General features: G+C 41.5%; 1 long non-coding RNA gene across 1 annotated transcript; it reads left to right on the top strand.

Moving 5' to 3' along the window:
• The first annotated feature begins 1,224 nt into the window (after positions 1-1,224).
• LOC138671920 (uncharacterized) lies at positions 1,225-5,736 on the top strand. Its single transcript, XR_011319482.1, has 3 exons — positions 1,225-1,355; positions 4,220-4,373; positions 5,076-5,736. It is a non-coding gene; the product is annotated as an uncharacterized lncRNA (long non-coding RNA).
• Positions 5,737-6,618: the final 882 nt, after the last annotated feature.

Here is a 6,618-nt window from a genome sequence, read left to right as displayed (position 1 = left end):
CCTGCAGCAAATCGCCTAGAGCGTCGCATTGTTTTAGCCAGCGTGCTTTCCTCACATAGTGCAGTCGGCCATTCAGATTATACAAAAGAAAATGAGACTCAATAGGCCAGGCAATCTTTTCTATTGCTATATGGTCCGAATGCGGTGATGAAATGCACTTTAGACTTTGGACGAGAGGTCAGCAATTTTTACCGGTCAGAGCAAGCTGAAATGCACTGAGTTTTCTGACACTATTAAGGGGTCTGTCTTGTTTTTCTTGAAAAAATATAAACCAGATGGACCACATTACAGCCAATGGTGTCCTTCTACTTCTAATGCTTGTATCCATTACGTATTGGATACGTATTCCACTTTAATTTTTTTTCCCAGTTCCTGGAACAAAAAATAGAAACAAAGCTCCAAAATGCAGATATAAACATAACCTTATTATATGTTGTATGTAAAGAAAGTGACAAGGCACTATAGATGTGCGAACCTTTCAAGGTTTGGTTCAGTTCAGATTCGACGAACATATCCAAACCCCATTAGATTCAACGGGAGACAAAACCAAATGCATAGACAACACCTTAGGGGGGGACAAAAAGTTTCCCAACCAGCTAAAATTAGGGACAGACACAAGGAAAAGTGTCATCAAATCACCCACAGTAGAAATTTGCAAATGGCGCATCAGCAGTCATCCATTGGCCATGCATGAGCTATCAGGGCCTGGTCCAGCATTTTCAGCTTGAAATTGAAGTGTTAATGAGGACCTGGTGGTTGTTGGAGTAGTGTAAGGGCTCATCTCCACTTGCTAGGAAAACGGACGAGTGCAATCCGATAAAAAATCGGATTGCACTCGGACCAATGTTAGTCAATAGGTGACATTCCATTTGCGTTTTTTTTCTCAGCCGAAATCGGACTGAGAAAAATCTGTGTTGGCTGAGAAAAAAATCGCAGCATGCTGCGTATTGCTGAGATTCTCGGGTGCGAGAAAAAAAACGCACAGCACTCGCACCATGCGTATGACATCCGTTTTAAACGGATAGAAGATTCAGAATTTAGCACAAAAGAGTAAAATGATCCCATGACAGGAAGTGACATACAGGGAAGTGTTGGCAGGCTCCCCAACACCACATGTCAGTAATCACTGCTTGTGACACACCTCCACGGAGTGGAAAGATATTCTGTATTTGCCATGTCTCATATAATTAACGTGGAGACGCTCTTGGTGTTAGTACAGGAGCGGCCCGAACTTTGGGATCCCCAAGATTCTAATTATCAAAACCGACTGGTCAAGGACGCCTCCTGGACTTACATTTGCCGGCAATTATTTCCAAATTATGCTGAGAGCCCCCCAGATGTCCAAATTAGGCTGAGTAAGTAAAATCGTTTTATTTATATATATATATATTTATGTAAATTTGTTAACTATCCTTTCTGTATATATATATATATATATATATATATATATATATATCAGAAATATGTATGTATATATACACACATATATACATACATATATATTTGTGTATATATATATATATGTTTATTAAAAAATATATATATATGTATTTTTTAAAATTTCAATTCTAAAAAAATATATATATATGTATATTCATATATATATATATATATATATATATATATATATATATACACGATGTTGTCCTGAATCTAACGCGTTGGGTATTCTAGAATGTGTAGGTAGTATATAGCAGAGGCCACGTAATAGATAGCATAGCCATATAGTATATAACATAACCCACGTAGTATATAGTATATATAGTATTATATAGGCCAGCCACGTAGTATAAAGGCCAGCCACGTATTTTTGACAATGTGGCCAGTATATTCCATTTCAAACAATACTTAAAATAAAAAGTAATTAGCTACTCACCCTCCGACGTCCTGCATATCCAAGGCAGGCGTTTAGCGATGGACGGTGCGACAAGGCAGTCTGAAGAGTGCACTTTGGGCTAGACAGATGATGACGTGCGAGAGCAAGACCACTACATCATCATCTTACGAGATTGCAATGCATGGTCCATAGCCTTGCCACCAGTGTTCAAGCCGTTGGAGTGTGAATATAGAATTATTATTTATGTAAGTTCTTCTTTGGCAAATTAGATATTTTAACTATTTATACTGCCTATGCAGCATGAATATGAAAAAGGTTGTCACACAGGGTTAATAGCAGCGTTAATGTATTGCGTTACAGCGTGGCATAACGCGGTCCGTTAACGCTGCAATTAATCCTGTTTGACCATTGACTGTAGGGGATTATGGAAGGTACACTGACTGCTGTGCAGTAAGCATCGCCCATTTTTGATCCGGCTTCTGCGCGGTGCTGATTGTTCCTTGTCATTTCTCCTAAAACAATCATCGATGTTGCTTTCCTGGACAAACAACCAATGGGATTTTTCAGACAGACAGACAGACAGACTGAACGTACCCTTACCCAATTGTGTTTGTATATATATATATATATATATATATTTAGATATATATCTATACAGTTAGGGCCAGAAATATTTGGACAGTGACACAATTTTCGCGAGTTGGGCTCTGCATGCCACCACATTGGATTTGAAATGAAACCTCTACAACAGAATTCAAGTGCAGATTGTAACGTTTAATTTGAAGGGTTGAACAAAAATATCTGATAGAAAATGTAGGAATTGTACAGATTTCTTTACAAACACTCCACATTTTAGGAGGTCAAAAGTAATTGGACAAATAAACATAACCCAAACAAAATATTTTTATTTTCAATATTTTGTTGCAAATCCTTTGGAGGCAATCACTGCCTTAAGTCTGGAACCCATGGACATCACCAAACGCTGGGTTTCCTCCTTCTTAATGCTTTGCCAGGCCTTTACAGCCGCAGCCTTCAGGTCTTGCTTGTTTGTGGGTCTTTCCGTCTTAAGTCTGGATTTGAGCAAGTGAAATGCATGCTCAATTGGGTTTAGATCTGGAGATTGACTTGGCCATTGCAGAATGTTCCACTTTTTGGCACTCATGAACTCCTGGGTAGCTTTGGATGTATGCTTGTGGTCATTGTCCATCTGTACTATGAAGCGCCGTCCAATCAACTTTGCAGCATTTGGCTGAATCTGGGCTGAAAGTATATCCCGGTACACTTCAGAATTCATCCGGCTACTCTTGTCTGCTCTTATGTCATCAATAAACACAAGTGACCCAGTGCCATTGAAAGCCATGCATGCCCATGCCATCACGTTGCCTCCACCATGTTTTACAGAGGATGTGGTGTGCCTTGGATCATGTGCCGTTCCCTTTCTTCTCCAAACTTTTTTCTTCCCATCATTCTGGTACAGGTTGATCTTTGTCTCATCTGTCCCTAGAATACTTTTCCAGAACTGAGCTGGCTTCTTGAGGTGTTTTTCTGCAAATTTAACTCTGGCCTGTCTATTTTTGGTATTGATGAATGGTTTGCATCTAGATGTGAACCCTTTGTATTTACTGTCATGGAGTCTTCTCTTTACTGTTGACTTAGAGACAGATACACCTACTTCACTGAGAGTGTTCTGGACTTCAGTTGATGTTGTGAACGGGTTCTTCTTCACCAAATTAAGTATGCGGCGATCATCCACCACTGTTGTCATCCGTGGACGCCCAGGCCTTTTTGAGTTCCGAAGCTCACCAGTCAATTCCTTTTTTCTCAGAATGTACCCAACTGTTGATTTTGCTACTCCAAGCATGTCTGCTATCTCTCTGATGGATTTTTTCTTTTTTTTCAGCCTCAGGATGTTCTGCTTCACCTCAATTGAGAGTTCCTTTGACCGCATGTTGACTGCTCACAGCAACAGCTTCCAAATGCAAAACCACACACCTGGAATCCACCCCTGACCTTTTAACTACTTCATTGATTACAGGTTAACGAGGGAGATGCCTTCAGAGTTAATTGCAGCCCTTAGAGTCCATTGTCCAATTACTTTTGGTCCCTTGAAAAAGAGGTCGCTATGCATTACAGAGCTATGATTCCTAAACCCTTTCTCCGATTTGGATGTGGAAACTATCATATTGCAGCTGGGAGTGTGCACTTTCAGCCCATATTATATATATAATTGTATTTCTGAACATGTTTTTGTAAACAGCTAAAATAACAAAACTTGTGTCACTGTCCAAATATTTCTGGCCCTAACTGTATATTTGTGATTATGGCCTTCATAGTACGAATTATTGCATGTGTAAATGTTTTGGCTGTCTTTATATTTTGCAGTGAATGATGTAACCCGGAGATGGAGGAGCTGCCGGGATCAATACCGGAGAGAGCGCCAATTACGTCAGCAAAGTGGTTCTGGTGCAATCAAAAAAAGGCCATATCTGTATATGAGTCAATTAAACTTTTTATCACGCATCATTGACCTAAGACCGTAAGTACACTATACTCTTGAGTATAAGCCGGGTATGCGTTTTCAACATCATTCCTGTCCTGCTATGCGTGCCTTACCACGTTCTGTCCTGGTGTGTGGCTCCCCTTGTCGTGTCCTGGTATGTGAGTCTCACCCTGTTGTATGCATGGCTCTTCTGGGCCCGCCTTGCTCAGCTACCCACCCTTAACATGTTTGTAGGCATGGCTGACATTACCGCCCTTACCACCCTCTGTTGCTGCCTCTCCGTCCCTGCATCTCCATTGTCTAGCGCTGGCTGCTGTCCCATGCGGTCCCGTGTTACCCCTCATTAAGGTTATGATTATGCACTTCACGCCTATGGGAGTGGAGATGTATCAATATTTAGTACCTTAATAAGCGTTAACACGTGACGGCTAAGCCCATGAGCAGAGAGATGGTGGCGGTGTGAAAAGGGAGATGCATTGACAGAGGTTGAGTCTGATGTATTGTGAAAGTCATCTCCAGATGCTGCTATGGCGTTGCCCTTCCCCCGCCAGCATTGTTTCAAATTGTGTTGTGTATAATCCAAGGGTGAGGTTTTGTTGCTCCTCCAATTTGAATCTAATATTGGCTTAGACACGAGTCTATATGCTTCTTGTTGGTATGGGCCATCGAGAATTTTATTACACAAATTCCTAGTTGTCTTTCAAAAATATCTTAACCTTTAAAATTTTTTATATCTAGAACCGATTCTAACATTCGAGAGACAGACACAGGCTCGGAAGCCGAGGCAGGGACATCACAACATGAAGAACGACGGCCATGGGAAGATGTCGTCCCTGGAGCATCAGCGGAGGAAGGTGCAGACCCACCAAACACTACAGAGGATGCTGCACAGCAGGAAGAGCAGGCCAGGAGCAGCAGTCCAACATTGCCTCTATATAGCTCCCCCCAGGCATCTATACCACAGCGAATGCGCCGAAGGAGAGAAGCACACAATCTAGGGACAAGGAGGGAGATTGATAGACGTGTAATGGATTATATTGGTCGCACCATTAGTGATGATGGAGAGGAGGCATTTTGTCGCAGCTTGGCCCAACATCTTCGCCGAATCCCAATTGATTTAAGGCTAAATACAAAAACATGTATAATGCACCTCATACATGCTGCAACACCACCCCAAAATCCTCGTGAGATATTTCAAATAATTGAAAGACAACACCAACTGTCTGAATGCCCCAATGCATCCAGTTCTGCTGCTGCTCATGGCCATGCTACTTGTGAGTCACAAGAATCAGCTATCAGTAGGCCAAATAATGACTCTGGGCGTGCATCTTCGTCTGACATTTCAACACAATCGTGGCAACGTCACATGAGTGTGGAAGGTCAATTTGGACAGGAGCATGGCAACATAGGGCAACCGCCTACTTTTGTGGGGTATTCAAACCACACCATCACCAATCTTCCACCCACAAATACTATGCAAGCATGGCCACCATACCCAAGACATTACGGTCATCAAGGCCAATATGGGCCTCAGAATAGGGCAGCAAATGTAGTTGGCCAGGGTGAAGGCTGGGTTCCTCGGGGTCCACACCAACATTCAAATATTGCCCAACACAGCAATATATTTCACCATCCACAAACACAAGAGGCTGCTTTCTATTCTCAAGGCCCAGTTGATTATGTTACCAGTCATCAACAACCAATCCGAACCCAGAACAACCCACCACCAGCAATAACTCAAAATCCCACACATCAGCAAAGCACTGTCCCAGAAAACCGCAGCATTAACATTTCGACCTCTTCACCAACAACATCCCATCAGTCTTTTATAGATTTGTAATGTTTGGAACTGTTTTCATTGTTTTGTTTTTCCAAATGTTGGCAATTTGAAACTTTCGCCAAAAGGAAGCATTGTTATTTATGTTTAGTTTGCTAATTAAAAGCAAATATTGGTTTACCAACAAGATATGTGTTTATTCTTTATCCAAAAAATGTAGCCATTGTAATGCTAAACAATAATTACAGTATATACTCGAGTATAAGGCGACACAAGAATAAGTCAACACACACCATTGACCATTTTAAAAGAAAATAGTCTTCAGCCACTATCATGTAAGGACTTGTTTCACAACCTGAAGCTCAAAGGATCCTTGGAAGTGGACCACACATTTGCTTGGGATTAATACTCAAAACCATAAAGGCCCCGTCACACATAGCGACGCTTGAGCGATTCCGACAACGATACGACCTGTCAGGGATCGCTCAAGCGTCGTTATGTGGT

Source organism: Ranitomeya imitator, chromosome 3 (genome assembly GCF_032444005.1).
Source record: "Ranitomeya imitator isolate aRanImi1 chromosome 3, aRanImi1.pri, whole genome shotgun sequence".
NCBI lineage: Eukaryota > Metazoa > Chordata > Amphibia > Anura > Dendrobatidae > Ranitomeya > Ranitomeya imitator.
Note: the sequence above shows the minus strand (reverse complement) of the source record. Positions and strands in the feature narration are given on the sequence as shown.